General features: G+C 46.0%; 1 protein-coding gene and 2 non-coding genes across 3 annotated transcripts in view; all 3 read right to left on the minus strand.

The window, feature by feature from the left end:
• Positions 1-23,321, minus strand: part of PGM5 (phosphoglucomutase 5) — a 284,610-nt gene that overhangs the window by 121,237 nt on the left and 140,052 nt on the right. The gene's annotated exons all lie outside the window — the stretch shown is intronic.
• TRNAQ-CUG lies at positions 15,328-15,399 on the minus strand. The gene has a single exon. It is a non-coding gene; the product is annotated as a tRNA-Gln (tRNA).
• TRNAF-GAA lies at positions 15,627-15,699 on the minus strand. Its single transcript has one exon. It is a non-coding gene; the product is annotated as a tRNA-Phe (tRNA).

The following is a 23,321-nucleotide window of genomic DNA, read 5'->3' on the forward strand; positions in this document are numbered from 1 at the left end:
CACTGCAGGGTTATACATACTGTGATGTCAGCTTGCTCTGTCTCCATCTGCTGGCAGGGGAGCATAATCCACTGGTCCTGAGTCCATCTGTCTATGCGCTAGGAAAGGAACCATTTTCAAACCTGAAATCTAAATTGCTTGATTAGTTCAGTGAGTTTATCATCAAAGCCAGCTACTTGCCCAAGCTTCACTGCATCAATCCTGGCATTTACCTCCATCATCGAAAATTTCTTTTAAAGCCTGGGTGATTATGGTACTTAAATCCTTACAGTTTGTATTTTTGTTTGGTTTCGGCTTTACAACTTTTCCCATTGAGACATATAGTATCTGAAGGCAATCGGATTAGAAGCAACGTTGGCATGTTGATCTATCTTTTGTAGGATATTGCTCAATTTGCATATTGACACCCATGCATTTTCTATTAAGAAGCATATCAGTTAACTAAAGCATTCCTCTTTAATGACTGGCATGAGTTCCTCTGCTGTTGTGATGATACTTGCAGAAAAAAAAGAGGCAATGGTATTACTTACTATCAAATATAAAGTCTGGGTTATATCTGTTTCCAACAACCACTTTTTTTTAACTGAGATAACTTCAGATTGTAAGTCAAACACAGCTTATATGGACAAGACCAGGTTTCTACAGCTCTTCTGTCTTTGTACGATTGCAGCCCCCTTGCACACTGTGCCTGTTAAAGTAACCAATTATTACCCATAATTTAGTCTGCGCAGTCCCTGAGATATCTCTAAAGGTGACACACTTCAAGGTGAATTTTAAAAGCCCAGCACGCACCAAAACCAGGAAATACGTGCACAAATCGGGCCAACGCATGCTAAGAGAATTTTTAAAGCCACCATGTACATGCTTATCTCCTGCTACGCACACCTTACGCGCACAGGCAGGCGCACAGGATCCCCTGCTGCGTAACTTTACTTCTGCTATGGATGGTGTGTAAGTCATAAAGCAAAAAAAAAAAAAACCGAAATACATCGGTGGAGTTTTAAGGGTCGGGGCTAGCAGGAGAGAAGGGAGGCTATTTAACTAGGTGGGGTTTGAAAGTCCTATTCCTTACCTGAGCAAACTGGGAACGAACTGGTAAAACTGGTAATGGCATTGGCTCGCACATGTTTTAAAATCCCTCTTATACGGCAGAAGCCGCATTTGCATGCATAGGCACGCACCCACTTAAAATTGTGTGCACGTGTGTGCGTGTTTAGGCTATTTTATTACATACACACACATATACGCACCGTTATTATAACATGTCTGTGTCCCTGGGCGTGGGCCGAATGTGCGCACGTGTGTGCCTTTTTAAAAGTTACCATCCCTATGAGTGGTTTATAAACAAAGCGATTGCAATTTAATTTGGTCTGGCAGCCGGAACATCACTGTTTTCTTCATTTTTTTGTTGAATAGTTTATGATCGTTCCAATTTTAATAAATATAGTACTTCAAAATTACTTATGTGGTCTTGCAGTTGCCATGGCCATTCCAGTTATTGTGGGATGGTTATCATGGGGACCTTGGTGCATCTCTTGTAGAGAGGCAGATCATATCACACTGGGCTTTACTGCATAGATTTGCAATCAGTTGGGGGTTTTTTGCCATTGAGAACCCTTCATCACAGTTTGCAAACAATACTGCCAATGCTGGGACATTCTGAAGTCAATATTCAGCAGGCCAGTGAGCAGGAAAGTTGCACTCATATTCAACGACACTTAGCTGAATAAGTCTGTCGCTGGATAGACTCAACTAAATTCAGGAGAATTATTTTTCCCAAACATACTTACCTGACTAAGTTTATCTGGCTAGTGCATAATATCGGATAAATTATAGCTATGCCCCCTGTCCGGTCTCTTTTTTAACCCATTGAATTTTAGCAGGGTAATAATGACTTATCTGAGTGAAATTTTGCCAGTGAGAGGAATAAGAAATTCAAATTTCAGAGTTTCTCAAAAAGTTACCCAGACAAATCCCAATGAATACCGATCTCTTAAAAACAAGGTAATTTAATCTAAAGCACATTGGAAGAAGCCAAGATATCCATGAAATGGTAAAAATAGGAATGCATTTAAAAGTGAAAATATTATTTCTTGACACTTCCCTTTAAGCAAGTATCTTTGGTGTACATATGTAGAGGGTAATTTTATAACTGTATGGGTGGCGGTAAAGTCCTTTTAGAGCACACTGCAATGCGTCAAACTGGAAGTTGCGTGAAAAACCGCATACACCTGCATAGGTGGCACTGATCAAGAGCCCGAAGCATGCGTGTAAATGTGGAACGGTGAAAAAGGAGCTGCTTAGGGGCGGGGTTTGGAAGGTCACGTAAAAGGCGCCGTTTTGTAATCAGCATGCACATATATATCAACAAACTTGTTCCAACACTTCTACGCCTGCTAATTCAGTTGCAAAAGTGAAACTGAGCTTTTCTTTTCTCTGCGGTTGTTGGGTGAGAGGTTCAAGTTAAGCAGTGAAGGGTCAGGAAGAAGTGATGGAGGTATGGGTGAACTGGTGGAGATGTTGGCAAACTGGTGACTAAAGTACATGCACAAATATTTTTATAAGCAGGGCACATGCATTTTATATGTGCACGTACTGAAACACAGATGTGTACTTTGGAGGCAGAGATATGTGGTATTTCTAAAACTACGTGTCTCCAATCGCACAATTTATAAAATTATACAGTACCTTTTAGACACACTGGCTTACCCACACAGGTTATTGAAAATGACCCTCTATGCGTAGACTTTACCCTACATTTTCAAGGCAAACATAGGCATAGGGGCGGATTTTCAGAGCCCTGCTCGCCTAAATCCGCCCAAAACCGGGCGGATTTAGGCGAGCAGGGCCCTGCGCGCCAGTGAGCCTATTTTACATAGGCCTACCGGCGCGCGCAGAGCCCCGGGACTCGCGTAAGTCCCGGGGTTCTCCGAGGGGGGAGTGTCGGGGGCGTGTCGGGGGGGGCGGGCCCGGTCGTCGCGGCGTTTCGGGGGCGTGTCGGCAGCGTTTTGGGGACGGGTATGGGGGCGTGGCCGCGCCCTCCGTACCCGCCCCCAGGTCGCGGCCCGGCGCGCAGGAGGCCCGCTGGCGCGTGGGGATTTACTTCTCCCTCCGGGAGGCGTAAATCCCCGGAGAAAGGTAAGGGGGGGGTTTAGACAGGGCCGGGCGGGTGGGTTAGGTAGAGGAAGGGAGGGGAAGGTGAGGGGAGGGCGTTAGAGGATTCCCTCCAAGGCCGCTCCGATTTCGGAGCGGCCTTGGAGGGAACGGGGGTAGGCTGCGCGGCTCGGCGCGCGCCGGCTATACAGAATTCATAGCCTTGCACGCGCCGATCCAGGATTTTAGTGGATACGCGCGGCTCCGCGCGTATCTACTAAAATCCAGCGTACTTTTGCTGGCGCCTGATGCGCCAGCAAAAGTACGCCTATTCGCGTTTTTTGAAAATCTACCCCAGTTTGTTTTGAAAATTCCTGGTATGCGAGCAAACTCACCTGCGCAAAGTTACGCCTGCTCTATTGAGGGCGTAACTTTGTGCGGGGGTGAACTTATACACGCACTTTTCAAAGTATAAAGAGTATGCTTGCTATCGTCCCAACTTCCCCTTGGAACGTCTCTCCCCAGAATGCATAAAAGTAAGCTACACTTGTACTTTTACACGCAATGAGCCCCCGGCAATTTTAGAGAGGTCATCTCCACCCACAAAACCCATGTTTTGTGCACATAAATCTCTTTAAGAATTCAGTCCATAATGGGCAAAGCAAGCATACACCAAAGCCTTAGAAGAAGCTAAGAACGAATATTGTGAAATTACTATGAATCCCGATGGGAGGGCTATGGGTCCAAGAGAAAGAGAGAAGTTGGACTAAAAAAGTGAAGCGGGAGGTTATGTTTTCACCCTGCTTCACAGGCATATCTCGATCATCTCGAGGAGCTTAAGATGCCCCATACCCCTAAAATTTTCTTACATTTCCACAGTACCGAGGATTTTCCAGTAAAATAACATTTGCCATGAAAAGGTTGAGAAAATCTGTTGAAAAGGTCTAACAAGATTCCCATACCGGCTAATCCTAGGCACAAATGGATCCATCCACACACAAGCAAGACTTAAGGACCTGTCAGGGGTTTTTTTTTTCTTTTAATTCAAGAGACGTGCCACGCCCTACAAATAGATAGCATCTTTATTTATTTATTTTTATTTATTTAAAAACTCTTCTATACTGTTGTTGAGTTAGATAACCATCACAACGGTTTACAAAAAGGCACATTAACGAAAAATATGAGTGGTATAGATTACAAATTAACCATGTGCCATCATAGAACGGTAACAATTTAGTGTCAAAAACTATGTGTGTCAGTTAAGCTTATTTGTTCGGAACATATTAGACGGTTTTAATTAAAATGCAGAAAATAAGAAAACTATGATGTTGGTTATACAGAAAAAGGAGACCTATGACTTGTGATTTTTTATTTTTTTATTTTTACATGGACCTGCAGCTTAGACATGAAATTCCCTAGAAATTTCCGCGAGACTGTGCATCTCACATTTCTGTGGACAAATGTTCTTTCATCTTTCGCACTGTCAGCGACAGAAGCAATGGTTTCTTAGTATGTAACCGCACTGGACAATACTTGAGACTCGGAAGATGGGGAATAGAAGCATTTTTAAATAAATTTAAAAAAAAATCTTAATATGTAACCACCTTAATCCCTACTGCAGAGATTTTTGGGGATGTGCAGCCCCCAAAATGTTATTTTATTTTGGGTGTCTCTCCCCCCCCCCCCCCCCCCGAGTATCATTTCATTTAATGTCCATTTCATTTCAGTTCCTTCACCAAACTGAAATAAACATTTTAAAAAAAATCCCAAAAACAAAAAAGAAAAATGAAACAAGGGGCTGGGAACAGGAACCACCCTGGTCCCCCACTTACCCCGGCCATTGGGGGGGGGGAGGGTGTCCTTGGCAGTAAAAGAGAAAAGAGGAATGCCCACTCACCTCCTGCTGCCCGGTCATCCTATCAAAATGGCACCAGTCTGAAGGCTGCCCAGCTCCCTTGCTTGTATGGCTGCATACTTGTACTGCCGTACACTGAAGTCACTATGTTGCCGGTCTCAAGGCCCACCAGCGCCTTTTTAAAGGGGCGACCGAGGGGCAGGAGGAGACCGGGCATCCCTCCTGCCTCTTTTAATATTCAGGGCACCCACAGATGGGATAAGTAGGGGCCTGGCACCTTTTCCAGGAGGGGGGGGGGGTTGGAGAGGGCATTTTTTTGGCATCAGGATTGGAGGAATAGGAGAGATCATGGGCCTCTTTTATTGGGGGGAGCAGGAGCCCAGCAGGCAATTTTTTTTGGGGGTGTCGGGGAGGCCCATGGCTGACTGTGGACCCTCAGTAGATGTTTTTTGTTCCTGAGCATTTTGTTTTCCAAAACAAAACAGAAAAAAAAACCCCAACAAAATATTGTTGGTTTTATGTATGGGGCAGGCGGAGCCATGTCTCTGGATGCCCATGATAATGTGGGCATCAGGCTTGGCTCCTTGTACGTGATACGGCGGGATTACCCAGGGGTTGTATGGCCATTGGGCTGTGACCTTGCTGCACTGGGGTTTTGAATCATGCAGGGCTCTTGTGAGTCCTGATTGGTTGGGCCCCAGTACATCATGGGAATAAACAGGGTCTCTAGGGGCTGGTTACTATCTGTTGCCGCCCTTTTGCCTTCCAGCGTGGCTCATCACATCCCTCTCTCCCGCCCTTTAATTGTTTTGTGAGGTTGTCGCAGCATTGGGGGGGGAGCTATTGCTGTGATGGGATACTGTTGAAGGATCCGCTAAGTGGCTGGATTCTACGACACGGAGTACTCCAAGTAACTGCATGTGATCAGGTTCAGTCACTTTGTGGGGGCTCCTTGCTGGGCTGTGGTGGGGGTCCCGGTGAGCGGCGGTCTGCTGCTGGTGTTTACAGGCCGGGTGGCCTGGGGGCGGGACATCTTGCTGGGGTGGGGCAGTTGTACCCTGGGGTTTCTTGTATTTGTCATTTGGTGGCTCTGGTGAAGTATTGTTCTGTTAATACAGCTGCGGTATTACAGTTTGGGGTATTATTTCATTGAATGTGAGTATCTTGCTGTTACGACTGGGCTCCGGTCAGGAGTCGTGAACACCACCCAGAAGGGTGGCTCCAGGTTGAGAGAGACAAGGATGGCTAGAACAGAGTCTGGGTCCAGGCTGGGTCAGGGCAGGCGGCAAGTAGCAGTGTCTGGGTCCAGGCTGGGTCAGGGCAGGAGGCAGATAGCAGTGTCTAGGTTCAGGCTGGGTCAGGGCAGGCGGCAAGTAGCAGTGTCTGGGTCCAGGCTGGGTCAGGGCAGGAGGCAAATAGCAGTGTCTAGATTCAGGCTGGGTCAGGGCAGGTGGCAAGTAGCAGTGTCTGGGTCCAGGCTGGGTCAGGGCAGGAGGCAGATAGCAGTGTCTAGGTTCAGGCTGGGTCAGGGCACAGTAAGCAGGACAAGGCAGGTCAGAAGGCCCGTAGGCCACACACACACAGAGGGCCTGTAGGCCACACACCGTAAGCAGGGCAAGGCGGGTCAGAAGGCCCGTAGGCCACACACACACAGAAGGACCGTAGGCCACACACCGTAAGCAGGGCAAGGCAGGTCAGAAGGCCCGTAGGCCACACACACACAGAAGGCCTGTAGGCCAGGTAAGAAAAGCAAGGAAGAAGGCCCGAAGGCCGCGCAAGGCAAGGCAAGGCAAGGAAAGGCCCGAAGGCCGCGCAAGGCAGGGAAGGCTAGAGCAGGGAGCCCAGGTGAGCTCAATGCCGAAGCACCGAGGGAACTGTCAGGCAGGGTTATAAGGGCAAACCCAGAACATAGAGTGGACAGAGGAGATGGACTGGGCCTGCCAGGAGAGCCAGCACTAGAGGGACCCCTGGTGGTGAGGCGGTTGCACTGCAGCCAAAACTGTAACAGTACCCCCTCCTCAAGGCCTCCCCCTCCTCCTGGGTCCCATCTTAGCAGGGGGTACTCAAAAATGAAATCAGACCCCTCCGAGGGCAGCAACAGCTGGAGCGATTCAACAGGCTCAGATGGCTGAGTCAGAAAGTCTGTCAGTGGGACCGGTTTGAGCCCCTCCGGGGGTGGCAGCAGGACCGGTTCAAGCCCCTCCGGGGGCGGCAGCAGGATCGGTTCAAGCCCCTCCGGGGGCGGCAGCAGGACCGGTTCAAGCCCCTCCGGGGGCGGCAGCAGGACCGGGTCAGCAGGTTCTTCTCGGGGTAGTGCAGCAGGCTCGGGCCCCTCTCGGGGTGAAACAGCAGGCTCGAACACCTCTCCGGGCGTTGTAGCAGGTTCGGACCCCTCTCGGGGCGTTGAAGCAGGTTCGGACCCCTCTCGGGGCGAGGAAGCAGGCTCAGACCCCACTCGGGGCGAGGAACCAGGCTCTGACCCCTCTCGGGGAGAGGAACTAGGCTCGGGCCCCTCTCGGGGCGAGGAACCAGGCTCGGACCCCTCTCCGGGCATTGTAGCAGGCTCGGACCCCTCTCGGGGCGTTGAAGCAGGCTCGAACACCTCTCCGGGCGTTGTAGCAGGCTCGAACACCTCTCCGGGCGTTGTAGCAGGCTCGGACCCCTCTCGGGGTGTTGTAGCAGGTTCGGACCCCTCTCGGGGCGATGAAGCAGGCTCGGACCCCACTCGGGGCGATGAAGCAGGCTCGGACCCCTCTCCGGGCGATGAAGCAGGCTCGGACCCCTCTCGGGGCGATGAAGCAAACTCAGATGGCAGAGCAGCAAGGGTAGAAGTAGTGTACATGGAAGACACAGATTGTACTGCCAAGGGCTTGATACCTCGAGCCAAAGTCTGAAGCTCCTGATTTTGTTTCTGGAGGAGCAGTTTAGAGAAGGCACAGGCCGTTCTAGGACGTCTAGGGAAGGTGCTCGTTACAGGTTGTTCAGCAGCTGTGGGAAGCAGAGCCCTGCTCGGATTAATGAGTTCCATCTGTTTTTGTGCTTGATATCCTAGAACGGAAGTCCTAGAAGTTCTCTTGGCCAGGTAAGTTTTTGGTTTTCCTGAAGTATAAGTTGCTTTTTGGTGAGAAGTTTTGTGACAAGTTATGCTACAATCTTCTGTTAGTAAACTGTCCAGGGTGAAAACATTCCTAGCTGAGCCAGAAGCAGGGCAGAGTGTAATAGCTCTGGCTGAATCTTTATGAGGAGACGGTGGCCCGTTAGCTGTGCAGCGGGGGCAGGGTTTGCCTGGAGGCAAAAGACAAGGAAGACAGAGACACCTCCACCAGCCTGGTTTGGGAGAATTACAATTAAGGCATTCTTGGTATACCGACACATTTCTTTTGTGACAGTTGCTGCATATCCAGTGCTCCTGGTCCGAGAGCTGACAAGCTAAACAGTTCAGGTAAGTAGGATAATTCAGAGTTTGACAAATGGTACAGATAATAAACCGTGAAGACTCACCGTCTGAATACTGAGTTCTTTCTGTCTCTCCCAATGTGAATGGCTTCGGCATACTGTTACGACTGGGCTCCGGTCAGGAGTCGTGAACACCACCCAGAAGGGTGGCTCCAGGTTGAGAGAGACAAGGATGGCTAGAACAGAGTCTGGGTCCAGGCTGGGTCAGGGCAGGCGGCAAGTAGCAGTGTCTGGGTCCAGGCTGGGTCAGGGCAGGAGGCAGATAGCAGTGTCTAGGTTCAGGCTGGGTCAGGGCAGGCGGCAAGTAGCAGTGTCTGGGTCCAGGCTGGGTCAGGGCAGGAGGCAAATAGCAGTGTCTAGGTTCAGGCTGGGTCAGGACAGGCGGCAAGTAGCAGTGTCTGGGTCCAGGCTGGGTCAGGGCAGGAGGCAGATAGCAGTGTCTAGGTTCAGGCTGGGTCAGGGCACAGTAAGCAGGACAAGGCAGGTCAAAAGGCCCGTAGGCCACACACACACAGAGGGCCCGTAGGCCACACACCGTAAGCAGGGCAAGGCGGGTCAGAAGGCCCGTAGGCCACACACACACACAGAAGGCCCGTAGGCCACACACCGTAAGCAGGGCAAGGCAGGTCAGAAGGCCCGTAGGCCACACACACACAGAAGGCCCGTAGGCCACACACCGTAAGCAGGGCAAGGCAGGTCAGAAGGCCCGTAGGCCACACACACACACAGAGGGCCCGTAGGCCACACACCGTAAGCAGGGCAAGGCGGGTCAGAAGGCCCGTAGGCCACACACACACAGAAGGCCCGTAGGCCACACACCGTAAGCAGGGCAAGGAGGGTCAGAAGGCCCGTAGGCCACACACACACAGAAGGCCCGTAGGCCACACACCGTAAGCAGGGCAAGGCAGGTCAGAAGGCCCGTAGGCCACACACACACAGAAGGCCCGTAGGCCACACACCGTAAGCAGGGCAAGGCAGGTCAGAAGGCCCGTAGGCCACACACACACACAGAAGGCCCGTAGGCCAGGTAAGAAAAGCAAGGAAGAAGGCCCGAAGGCCGCGCAAGGCAAGGAAAGGCCAGGCCCGAAGGCCGCGCAAGGCAAGGCAAGGAAAGGCCCGAAGGCCGCGTAAGGCAAGGAAAGGCCTGAAGGCCGCGCAAGGCAGGGAAGGCTAGAGCAGGGAGCCCAGGTGAGCTCGATGCCGAAGCACCGAGGGAACTGTCAGGCAGGGTTATAAGGGCAAACCCAGAACATAGAGTGGACAGAGGAGATGGACTGGGCCTGCCAGGAGAGCCAGCACTAGAGGGACCCCTGGTGGTGAGGCGGTTGCACTGCAGCCAAAACTGTAACACTTGCGAATGGAGCTGGGGCGAGGGAGGCCAAGAGTCCTGGATGCCCATATTATTTCATTCCATTTCCCATTTCATTTCAACCGAAAGTATATCCCTAATATATATATATATATATATACACACACCAATAAAGCACACGATGTCTGAACATGCTATACATGTCAACAGATGGTCTCCAGTAAAGTGCAGGCATGATTTTTTCTCTGTATCACTATCCAGTCAACATGTCAAATAGCACCTCTACAGGCTCCTCTGCATGCCTGGGTCTCCTCCCATTTTCTGTCTATGGGAAAAAAGCTTAGTAAACCTGGTCCTCCTCTTTGGCCACTAAGCTAGGTCTTTACTGAGTCACAATTCCTGAGCTTCCTAGAAGTGTTTGCATGAAGTTGCAGATTCTCAGCTGTTAGGATTTTGCAAACTAGCACCTCTTCCTTTCATGCAATGGCTACATACAGTAATTCAGAGTCAAGCTATTCTTCTACTCCACAGGGTGTGTCGGACTGATTAGGCAGCTGTGTTCTGTGCATTTACTCACTCTATATATGCCTCTGTGTGAAAAAAAAATATATATATGGCTTAAATGGCCAGAACTATACTGTGCATAAAAATTCAGATGTATCTCTCCTAAAATATAAAAATGAATTATGATTTAGAAATGATGGAAGTAATTTTTAAAAGGATTTACATGCTTAAACCTGGGTTTACCTGTGTATGTGGGCTTTTGAAAATTGCTAGGATATATGCTTTTATATGCATAAATTCTTTTAAAATTACCCCCATGAGATCAACATTCAGTATGCCGGTGAGTGGAGTAGTTATCTGGATAGAGTTACCCAGATACATTTAGTCGAATATTCAGCGGAACTTATCTGGATTAAGTATTCTGCTAAATATACTCTGCAACAGTTACCTGAATAAAGTTATTTGGGTAACTTTGTTGCTCACCAGCTTATGAATATTAAAAAAAAACAAAAAACAGCAGCCAATCTCCTCTCCCCTGCCCCATTATCTTTTCAAACTGTAGCGTTGGCCAAGCATGACAACCCCTCCCCCACCCCTGCCTCTAATATCTTAAAAAACTGCTGGGCTAAGTGGTGCTGATCCCCACCATCTCTTCATTGTCAAAGCAGGGCAAGAGGAGGATAGGCTCTTATCTCCTCCTCCTCTGCTGAATACTAAGTGCCGGTACAGCTGACAGGTACTGGCACTTAATATTAATGTACTCACTTCACGTCTGGATGAAGCAGCCAGTACTGAATGTGTATTAGCGGTTTTCCTGTCAGTGACGAGACCAATCCCTACTCAGCACTCAATGACAGGGAAGCCACCAATCCCCATTCAGTACTGAGTTCTGAATGGAAATTGGCTACTGTGCCTGTGGGTGCATCCATTAAAAATAAAGTGCTGATACTGTACCGGCACTTAGTATTTAGCAAAGAGGAAGGAGGTAAGAGCCTCTCCTCCTGTTCTGATTTGAGGACACTTTTGGGGATGGGGGATTGTTCGCCATGACTTTTTAAAGGTAGGGGAAAAGGAAGAGAGAATCAGTGCCACACTGCCCTACAATTCTTTTAAAAGTACTGATAGTGGGAGGGTGGGACCGTTTAGCCTTTGCTACAATTTTAAAAGTGGTGGTCAGAAGTAGAAATTGACTGCTGCTCCTCGGATGCTAGGGTTTTTTGTAGGGTGTTTTGGGTTTTTTTTTAATTATTTGGCTAATTTTGGAGCCACAATTTTTCTGACCAGAGATAGCTAGATAACTTTATCCGGCTGGCACTGACTATCACTGCTAGCTGCATACATTTTAGCCACATCCCAGAATGCCCCCTGCACTGCCTCTGTTTATCTGGTTACATTTTAGCTGAGCAATATGATTGCCGGGTTAAAATATAGCTGGCAAATGAGGGGAAACTTTTAAATGTTACGTTAGGTCTGGCTAATTCCAAAACTTAAATGATCAAAAAAGGGAACCAAACGGTTCACTCACTGTGAAACTCCATATCGCTGTTATACCAAATTATTATCACTTATAAGATATTTATTTGTTGTTTAATGCTATTCAATAAGCCTACACGCCAAGTGGAGATCACCTTATTCAATATTGAAAAAAATATTTTTTGTGAGGGGTTGGAAAGGTTTCATATAACCGTGTAGGCAACCCTGCCTTTTTCAAGCATATTATAATCATAAACCTGCCAACCTCCTCCATTTTTTTATATATATGTGAATATGTGCTTTTAAAAACTCCGATTAACCAATCTCTTCAATATTCAAATTTGTATGATGACATCCGGAAGGTATCTCCTGAAGAGATTAATAAATGGTATTCCCTGATGCTTTGAAATACCACGACACCACCACTCATACTCTGTTGGGTGTGATCTTGTGAGTTGCAAGTGACTCTCTTTCTATAGAGAACTTACTCTTTCTTACTTGTATATCACACCTCCCAGACTATAAATGTCCCAACATGTACATGTTTCGGACGATACACGTCCTTCCTCAGGGGATGTTCCGGCAGGTGATGTCTGACCCGCTATTAAATGCAAAAATTGAAAGTTACTTCCCTTAAATTTGTATGGAGACGTCTCCGTTTTTAACCACTTTCCTTCCTTGACGTATTCTCCTGTCAAGTCTTTCAAATTTCTGCTCCATCCATTGGGTACCTTTACTGATGTCCGGTCCAGATGAATAAGGTGATCTCCACTTGGCGTGTAGGCTTATTGAATAGCATTAAACAACAAATAAATATCTTATAAGTGATAATAATTTGGTATAACAGCGATATGGAGTTTCACAGTGAGTGAACCGTTTGGTTCCCTTTTTTGATAATTTTTGATTATACAACACTGTGCAAGTGGCATTGATTGTTTTTAATTCCAAAACTTAGCCAGATAAAAGCTTTATAAGTAAAAAAACAAAAAGGTAGAAACTATGGGTTCCATATTCAGCATCATTTATCTAGATAACTTGCGAATTATCCAGCTAAATGCTGACTTTTGAATATTTCAGGTACTTATCCAGGTAGGGGCAATTTTCAAAGAGTTTAGGCTCCTCATTTTGGAGTTAGACACCTAAATTAGTCCTTTTGTAAATTTACTAGGGCCGAGTGCCTAAATTTAGGCTCCTAGTTTCCCATTAAATCCCAAAATTTAGGACCCTAAAAAGTGGGTGGCTATGGGGGTAGAGCTACGGCAGGCAAACAAATTTAGGGGCTTAGCACTGATTTTCAGAACTAGGCACCCAATTTGAGAGCCTAAATCTAGGAAAATAAATAGCAGGCCTAAATTTATGTGCATTTTCAGCTGAAAACGTAGGGACCTAATTTAGTGGCCTACATTTAGGAGCTCAGCCTTTTCTGAATATCTGCCCCATAAAGTTTAGCCGGATATCTGATTATCTGGCTAAAGGTTAGCTGGATACCATAAGGGCTTTCCAGGGATGTTTCTGGGTGGAGTTAGGTTAACTGAATAAGTTATTAAGCTAACTGATATTCAGCATTGGCAGGATAACATTTCTGGCTGACTCTGGTCGAGCTGTAGAGCAGGCCCAAAGTTAGCCGGATAAACTTTATCTGGTTATCTTTAAGACAGCTGGCTATATTCAATGGTGTGGCGACACCACTGAATGTCCCTCCAAATTTAGCTGTACAAATGTATCCGGCTAGCTTTGCAATCTGTCCAGTGCCTGAATATGGATCTCTATATAAAATTAAAAAAAATGTTATATTGCCAAAAAGTTGTAACAATTATATAAAAAACATAAAATGCCTGAAAGCTGACCTATCACCTTTCTTATCAATGTATTTATTTTCACAACCATATGTAGTGCACTACAATTACAGGAAATCCTTTACTGTCATAATACATTCTGTAGCAACACCTCCTATCTGACCATTAATTTGACTAGAAGCTCTTCCATTTATGAGTCTCCCAGCACTGGAGTTAGTTTTGCTTATATTTCAGCTGGGCTGCACCCCTTAAAAAGGTGTACAGCAAAAGGGAAGGGTATCCTGGTTAATGTCTAAGCTGACCTTTCAGGGAACAGTTTTCAAGCAGGGCGATTCTTGCTTGTTCCCATGCAGTGTGTTAGCAGCTAATATCACTAGCTCATACCATGATGGTTGGAAGGCTGCATTCTGTCTACGTTCTGCTTTAAAAAAACAAACAAAAAAAACAAAACAATTAATGTTATGTGTGTCTTAATCACTGAAATTATGTTTGAACACATACATTAATAAAGATCATGGGATAAAAAAATAAACTTGCAACACATGAAACCTATTTCATTCCCTTAATTGTTTTTGTTTGCTCGATGTTAAGGGGCTAAGTATGGTTACTATTGTGACAACACAATCCAGTCCAAACAAGGCATAAGTAGCCATTCTTGAAGGCACACACACTTGATTTTTGTAGAATACCTATTAAGTTACTGATTTGCTCCATGGAACACATGTATTGTTTTGTATTTTATTGTTTGTGGATATAATTTTATGTGTAAATTAGGAATGGTTATGATGTAAACTCTATTGAACGCATTGTGGATTTCCTGGTATATAAAGGGCTGCTGAATAAATAACACTTAAAAAAAACAACCAAACAACCCTGAATATATGCTTTGCAGGAGCATGCTGCAGAATATAAAATACAGTATAAGCACAACAAACGCTGAGCATAAATGCCCCTGCAATTTGCACTGTACACTGTAATACACAGCAACATTTTATATCGGGGGCTAAAAAGATTGTGTGCAGCACTGAAATCCAATAAACATTGTAATTCCTACAGCGTATTTTATGTCGAACAGATACTTCCCTAAAACTGGGCTTATTTTATCCATTGTAAAACTACGAATCCAGAACTAGAGCTGTGCGTGCAAGCAATAATCTTCCTTTTGTGCCAGTTTTCCAAGGATGTTTATTTGTATCTGTGAAAGGTTTCTGAGTGGAGGCAAGTAGCTTTGAATTTGGGCAGAACTGATAATACAGCACAAGTGGCAGCAGCACAGACTTCTCACACCATTCCTCCAGTCTTCTTCAAGCCAATATTCATGCTGGGGCCTCCTTCCTCTTCACCGTGCCATGGCACACCTGGGCCTCCTTCCTCTTCACTGCCATGTGGCATACCGGGACTTCCTTGTTCTTTGTCGCAAGCAGGATGGGGTCCGCTTGTTGCACAGTGGGGTCTGTTCCAAATTCTGCACAGAAATTGGAATTTCTGTGCAGAGGGGGAATTCTGCGCTCAATTCCCCCAAGGCTAAAGTGCAACCATGCCCCCCAATATCTTTAGATTGTTTGCACAAGGCAAAGACTGGCCCTGCCCCTAACACTACAGAGTGCTTACAGAGGGGGATGGTCAGTTGCCAGTGCTCGCTTGAGTCCTTTACTGGCATCAGTGGAATGGATGTGCTGGGGCTGGTCATGGTACTATTTAAGAACATAAGAACATGCCATATTGGGTCAGACCAAGGGTCCATCAAGCCCAGCATCCTGTTTCCAACAGTGGCCAATCCAGGCCATAAGAACTTGGCAAGTACCCAAAAACTAAGTCTATTCCATGTTACAAAAAGCAACAGGCTCCACTGAGATTTGAACTCAGATCACTGGATTCAGAGTCCAGAGTGCTAGCCATTACACCACAGAACCACTCTCTTACCTTGTTCCTTAAATAGTGCCATGGTGCATGTTATGTAAGGGCTAGCTACAAACAAGTTGCTCTTATGGTTATTTACACTTCTAGCAGGCCTTACTCTAAAGCATTTGCTGAATACACCCCTAGCCTGAAAAAGGATTTCTTAACTAATCTCTCAGTCTTTTCTTACTAAGGATGAAGACCAAATGCGTCATCACCCTAGGTGAACTATGAAAAGCGATGCCGAGACCCGGGATTGAACCAGGGACCTTTAGATCTTCAGTCTAACGCTCTCCCAACTGAGCTATCTCGGCTATTTATTGCTAGTCTTTTTCCTTTCAGATTCTTCTGGTTGGCTGATGTCTGAGGGAGGGGTTCAGCATCCTGGGTGTATGCGGCCTGGCCTCCAGGACAATGTTTCAGTTCCTCTGTGCTTTCCTCCTCTGTCCTCTCGCTCCCTCAGATATCTGAGGCACATGCTCTTGGGTGGATTTTTCTTCTCCTGCAAGTGTCTTTTCTTCTTTCATCTCCTTTCCTGTGGTCCAGATGCTCTCCCACTTCTGTCCGCAGAACTGACAATCAGCTCCATATGCCAGGCTTATTTTTGTATAGGTATGCAGCAAGGGGGGCTGAGCTCTGAGGACAAGAGGATTGCGTATGTTCACTTACATGCACTTTTATATTGTGTTGTACATTTTGGTAATAACATGCATGCTAAAAGTGTTCACTTGCTATTGATGCTATCTTTTAATGCAGGGATGCATAAAATGAGTGCATCGCCTGTTAAGTGACTTTTTAGCATGCATGTTAAACAAAACAAACCTCATTAGTTTCTGTGCATAATAATTCTTTTTTTTTTTTTGGACAGAAAAAAAAAGCAATGAACCTCATAACGAAACTGCCAAATTGCACACTCAGGAAAAATGCAGAGAAATGACTTTTCAGGTGCATAGTTCTTGGCATTATCCGGTGTGAAGTTGTTTCTTTCCTCTCATTTTCAGAATACATCTTTTCTGTGCACTGTTTCTTTCTTCAGCTTGCAAACAGGTTAAATTTTTGTTAAACATTAGTTAGCCCAGTCTTTTTTGTATTTATCTCGAGTGCTGTTGTGCCCTGCAGTAGTAAGCGTATTCGGTGCACTCTGGCTTAAATAGGCAAATCTGGTCCGTTTATATACCAAATACTACTCCTTTTCCAGGTCGCTGCTACTCTTTTCCTCTGTCCTAGATGGATAAACCTCTCTGCATTATCTTCACTGTGACCCAACTCCCACCTACCTCCCCTCCCCCAGGCTCCTACAGAGATAAATTGACTGAATGACAACATAAGTGATTTCAAAAACTCTATTTATGAGAGAAGAGTAATCTTGCCTTCAGATGACTGCTGTCTTATCTCTCTTGAATGCACTGGCTATCTTTACTCTCTGTGAGGGCCTAGCATTCCACCCTCTTCCACTTCATAAATTAGCAGCGCCCTTTTAACACTTGACCATATATGGGACCCGCCGTTGTTTAGTTCTGCTCTGATTTCGGTGTGTACACTTGAGGCCTTTTAAGGGAACGTGTTGCGGGTTTGACTGAAAACATCCACCAGCAGAGAGAGAGAGAGAGAGATCATCCACTTCACATACCCTGCTGGCTGCTGACTGCCTTCCAAAGCTTTAGTGCTGTGCCTCCCCCCATGTAAAAAAAACAACAACATTAAGCAGCCAAAGTGCAAAAATGCTGATCTGAGGCGTCAAATGCGATGCTCTTTTTTTTTTTTTTTTTTTATTTGCAGTGCTCCATAAGAGATCTGGAAATTTGTTAGACTGTAGTTTAAAAGAAAGCTCTCATATACTATACTTTAGTTATGGTGCTGTCTGTCTTCCTGGCCGCCACACTACTTCTTAAAAGGATGGGCTGAAGTTTTCTTAAGCATCTTCTGTTTTCTGTTCATTTGGAACTTCTTTTTAAGGTGGATTTTCTTTGCTTTCACCTTGCGGTGTGTCGTTATTTTGCTGAACATTGCTTGCTGAAGGCTGATAATCCCATGCCTTTGATAATGTTCACTTGGTTGTTGTTTAATGCCACAGAAGCAGGCCTGCCATGCGACTGACAGACACATGAATAAAAATATCACAGGCGCACTATTTCCCACTTTTGCAGATTATTTCCTGTGTTACAGTTCTAAGTATTCATAGTAAGCAGGAACTGCTACAGACTCTGTCTCCCGCGGCAGAATCTGACAGTCCCCGCGGGAATCTCAGGGAACCAGGGGGGCCCTTCTCCGAGTGCTAACAAAGGCCTCTAAGCAGACTGGAGCCTTGCTCACCAATATCCCCTGCCGGCATCCACACTCCTCCCTCCCCCCCTCACCGCTGGCCAGCTCACACTTTCTCTCCTCTTGAGTCCCACCACCGCCCATAGGCAGGGCCAGTGCTAGGTTTTTTGCTACCCTGTGCGAACAATTACTGTGCTGCCCCCCCCCCCCCCAATTCATTCAGTCTCTGTCCCAGCCCATCAAATAAAGCCCAGCTCCCTACTGCAATCTATATTTTAAAAAGCTGACATGTCCTAACTCCCTCACCTCTGTCACATATGTAGAACACAGACAGACCCTCAGCAAATACAGAATGAAGAGATCAGAAAGTATAAACAGAAACGTGCTGAGAAGAACTGAACTGGAACCTACAACAAGCCAGCCTCACTATATGCAGAACAGCAATGGAAAAACAGAAACATTACCATTCTTCATAAAACATTAAATAATAAAACCAAGAAATATAAAACATCAATCGTAATAGTAAAATCATATTCATAAAAAGAATAAATATTTCAAACCAGTTAATGAATGAGTACTCAAAATTTCCCAGACATCAATACAATATTTCAAAACATCTGATGAATAAAAAATCCAATAATTAAAAAATGTTCTATTTCACCCCCAAAAAATTAAATATTTTAAAAGAGCAGAGACATCAAATTACGCCCAATAATTAAAACTAATAAAGATTTAAAAATCTCCTGCTCTCCAGACCTGGAATCTTGATTTCCAGTCACGTGGAGATCATCGTGGATTGGGGGAAGAAGGGCCGTAGAAATGTTATCTTCCCTCTCACACACACGCACAATAACACATTCATTCTCTCACACATTCTCTCTCTCACATACACAGGCTCCTTCACCCACACAGATACATTATGTGTGTGTGTGTGTGGCTGTGAGAGCCTACATGTGACACAAGCACACAAACATTCACAAACACACACACACAGGCTCTCACAGACACATTCACAGGCATCCCCCTGTCTATTCCTGCCTCCGCTCTTCCTCACCCTGCCAAGAACATTCAACTCTCTCTCCCCAGGAAAAGAGGGCAACACTAACATCCCTCTCCTCCCTCCCTGTCCCCCAGATACCTCTCCTCCTCCCAGCACCACATCCCGGGCTCAAGCTACCCTCCCTCCTGAAGGCTTTTCCTACCAGGAGGCCGGCTGCACTGCAGTGCTCTATGAGCCGGTCTCCTCTAGAGCCACCCCCTTCCATGTGCTTACTGCTGGACCGGTCGGCCCTGGGTTCTTTCTTCTTGATAGCAGCAAGCCGCATCTGCAGCCATTCCCTGCTTCGCTGCCTGCCAAAGCACTGCCTGCCCTGCCTCCGTACGGCACGTGCTTTAACACCGCGCCTGTGCAGCTGCAAGTGTCTTAAGCACGCTGACACAGGAAGCGCAGATAGTGTTGGGAGGAAGCAGGAAGTAAAGGCGGCACGGCTCTTTACAGCGCTGTCTTTCCTTCAGCCGGCAGCACGGCTAGCTATGGTGCTGTCTCTCCTTCTTCAGCCGGCCTCTCTCCTCCAGCCGCCGGCTGGCTCAGCTCCGCCAGTGGCCCTGCGGCCTTTCCCACTGCCGTCGGTTCGCCGCCTCCCCAGGTGTGCCGCCCCGTGCAAATGCACGGTGTGCACACCCGGTTGCGCCGGGCCTGCCCATAGGTCTGCTGCACTCTTTCTCCTGTCCTGCCCTCAGCATATGTAGGAAAGCCTGGTCCCAGGACTCTGGGCAGAAGACCACATGACCCCTGCTACTTGTTTGCTCGTTTATTGCATGTTACTGCAGCACTGTTTACCTGTCTGTGACACTGTACCTCTATTATTATTTATTCAGTCCGAGCACTATAATGGATTAAGCTGTTGTACTTGGGTGAACAATTGCTCAAAATGGTGGGTAAGAAATCTTAATAAATATATAAATACATTAAACTCCAAACAAGATCCATGGGTACAGAGTACCTGTGGATTTTCCATCTGCCTTTTATGCAGGCACTAATTTGCTGGAAAATGATGTACGGTAACTTAGAAAATCAGATCTATGCATTTTACTTCCCTTACCCTGTCTTTTCTCCTCCTCGGGGATGGCTTCCCTCAATCTGGCTGAAAGGGCACGCGCTGCGGATGTCAGGGCGTACTGCTGGAGTTATGACTACCTAAAGCAGGACAGGTTGAAACAGGAACATATACTAAGTGTTTTCTGATTGTACTGGGCACCTTCTCCTCAGGTTGAACCCTCAGGTGCTGGTGGCCGGCAGGACTTAGAAAACTGTAGCAGGAAACACTCTCACCAAGGACTAGAAGGCACCCACAGGAGCAGGGCTGGACTACTGCAGGAACAAGATATACAGGAAGGCACCCCCTAAAATAAGACCAAGACAGACAAGAACACAAGACTAGGACCAAACAGGAAACAAGAAACAGAGCAAGATAAGCAGGAGAACAGGAGCAAGGGCAATAAGAACTCAGAACACATGAGCCAGTAAGAGGACCCACATAAGACCGCATATTAAGAGCCAGAGTCAAGAGCAGGATTAAGACAAGACACAAGACCACGAGTTAGACCAAAGCTCTGGCAAGTTACAATCTAAAAAGCTGGAATATTACAGAAACAAGACAGGAACAGCATGGCCGCCAGCAGGAAGTACAGGCCATAGAACTGCGAGGACCAAGAAGGCAGTCCACAAGGCCCACTGAAGCCCCGTGCTGGCAGAAGGCAGGAACTGCCCATTACCCCCACCCTCCCTTTTGAACAGGTAGATTCCAGACACCCCTAAGTGCCCCCAGGACCTCATACAAAAATGGGGTCAGAAACAGCTACTGCAGAGACATCTGTCCACCCTCTAAAAGGAGTGGAATCTTGGAACAGATTTTCAGATGCGGACTCTGACATTGCTGGGAGTGAATTCTCTGGAGCAGAATTTGGAATGGCTAGAAACAGATTCTTCTCCACTGCGGAAACTGGAAATCCTGGGACCAAGGCTGACCCAAGGCTAGGCTGGAATTATGACGCATGATCTCTTGAAATCCTAGTGTCGTATGAGTGTCATTCTGGAGGATGTCTTCCAGGACCTCCACAGGATCTACTCCACCTGAGGTGGCCCAGACCGGATTTATAGGAGCAAGAGCCAAACTGGCACGAACAGTGGGTGCTGGATGTGCTGGAGCTGGAGTGGCATAGACGCCAGCGCTGGATCAGCTGGAGCTGGGGTTGGCATAAACAATTGGTGCGAGATTAGCTGGAACCAGAGCTGTGAAGATGGCTGGCGCTGGATTTGCTAAAGCAAGAGTGGCAAGGACAACTGGTAATGGATTCTTTTGGAGCCGGGGGCTGCACAAATAGCTGGTGCTGGATTCTTTGGAATCAGAGCTGGAGCTGGAGTAGCCAGAAATGGGAGTTTGAGTTGCTGGAGCAGCTGGGGCTGGAACAGCCAGAAGCAGAGCTGCTGAAGCTACTGGAGCTGGCATCTGTGATGCCAGAAATGGACTTGCAATACAATTTTTCTGTAGTTCCCAGGATCCTAATTTTCAAATCTTAAGCACAGGTCTAGCACATACAAACTTTTCATTATACTTCTATGGTTTTTGAAAACCTAGGAGTCGATTCACCCATCTTGAGACAGAAGAGATTGTGTTGAACAGCTGTCCAGAAAGGTTGGTGGACCAGGCTGATAATGATCGTATAAAGGGAAGCGTATTAGGGCTGGCTCTCCCCGCAGCAAGGCATGCCATGTCTGTCTCTTTCAGATGTGTGATGCTCATGATTCTTTTTTTTTTTTTAAACATGTAAAGTCATTCATTGTCAGGGCAAAATAAAACGCTGGCTGGCCTGGAACCTGTGAAGAGTTAAAGCTTTGCCGCTGTGCCACAGACCAGCTCCAATGAACGGCAGCAGAACAACCCTGAACCCAGAGTGGATGCCGGAAGCTCAGACCTGTGGTCACCTCCCTGAGGATCCAGACTGGCCTTCAGGGGCTCACAAGGGGATTGCTGGGAACAGTTCGCCGTTCTGTCACCTTGAGGGCCATGCTGTGCCCCCATACAGTGGAGACCGTGGCAGATCTGCTCCCCCTTATCTGGACCTGGGCCTCCTGATCTGGCTAATAAGGGTGTGCAGGCCAAAAAAAAAAAGTTATTCATTTTGTTCTATTTCATTGGGGGGGGGGGGGGTAGGTTTCTGCCCACATTTCATTTCATTGGGGAACTTTTTAAAATGTTTTGATTTGTTTTGAGAAATTAGTCCATGCTATTTGGAAATAGTGTGCACTATTTGCCAAAACAAAAAAAAAAAATTCTGAATGACAGCAGGATTTTTTTTGTTTCACTTTAAAATGATAGTACACAGAAATACCTAATGATAAATGTTTAAACACACAAAAACTTTTTCTTTGAAGGAGGAAAAAGACTTCAGATAAAAAGGTCTGGGCTTGAAGTCTTTTTCAGAGGAAAAAGACTTCAAGCCCAATAATGCACATTACCAGCTCTGCCTTACGTGGGCTTTTGAGAGAATTTGATTATTTGAATGGTAAAGAGCCTCATATTACCAACAGTTTGTTTTTTTTTACCACAAATTCATAAAGCCCTGGTAAAACCTCCAGGCACACCAATCATATCTGCAAACGATTCGGTACTGGGGCTATTATCTACCTATGTTGATTTGTTTCTCAAGCCATATGTAACACAAATGACATCTTATATCAAGGATATCTCACATTTTTGGAACATACTGAATGAGATAGAAGGGGTTGATGAAAATATCATCTTGGTTACCTTGGATGTTCATTCTTTATATACAAGTATCCCTCAGAATCAAGCACGGGAAGTGATTTCTAACTTTTTGTCCAAAAGAGATCAACCCCCTTCAAGTTCCCTCCTCTTTCATTTTAAATCTTGCCTCAATTACATTGAAAAAAAATAATTTTCTTTTTCAACGGCAGTTGTGTGTATGCAGATCAGTTGTATATGCAGCCATGGGAGTCACCATGGTATCTTCATTATCTAATTTATATATGTTTGCGTGAAGAAACAATGCTTGAAAATTCTCCTTTGGAGGAATACATTGTCATCTGGAAAAGATATATTGATGATGTGTTCAGGTTGTGGGATAAATGTTGAAGAGTTAAAAACGTTCCATCAAGGACTGAATTCATGTGATGATTGCATACAGTTTTCTTTGGATTACAGTCCAAAACAGATTTCTTTTTTGGATGTGGCCATTACATTGAATGATTTTTAATGGTTTATTACTAGTGGCCATAAAAGGAACTAGATCGCAACAAATTTCTACATTTTAATAGTGCATATCCCCGTCCACTATGTGACAATTTACCTTATGCACAATTCTTAAGAATCAAAAAGATATGCTCAACTATCAAAGGGTTTAAGGAACAGTCTAAGGCTTTATCCAAAGGTTTTTTGGCATCTGTACATAGCGCATTCAAAAGAGCATTTTTTTTATCCACTGGAAGTATTACTGACAAGTTCCAAGAAAGACACAAACACAGATGAGGTTTTCGCTTGTGTTCTGCTTTACACTGCCAGTACATCTAAGCTCTGTGACATTTTCAGAAAAAACTGGAACATCCTTTTGCTCAACCTGATCTTCTGGAATAAGAAGTTGTGATTTGAATTCA

Source organism: Rhinatrema bivittatum, chromosome 1, assembly GCF_901001135.1.
Source record: "Rhinatrema bivittatum chromosome 1, aRhiBiv1.1, whole genome shotgun sequence".
Classification (NCBI taxonomy): domain Eukaryota; kingdom Metazoa; phylum Chordata; class Amphibia; order Gymnophiona; family Rhinatrematidae; genus Rhinatrema; species Rhinatrema bivittatum.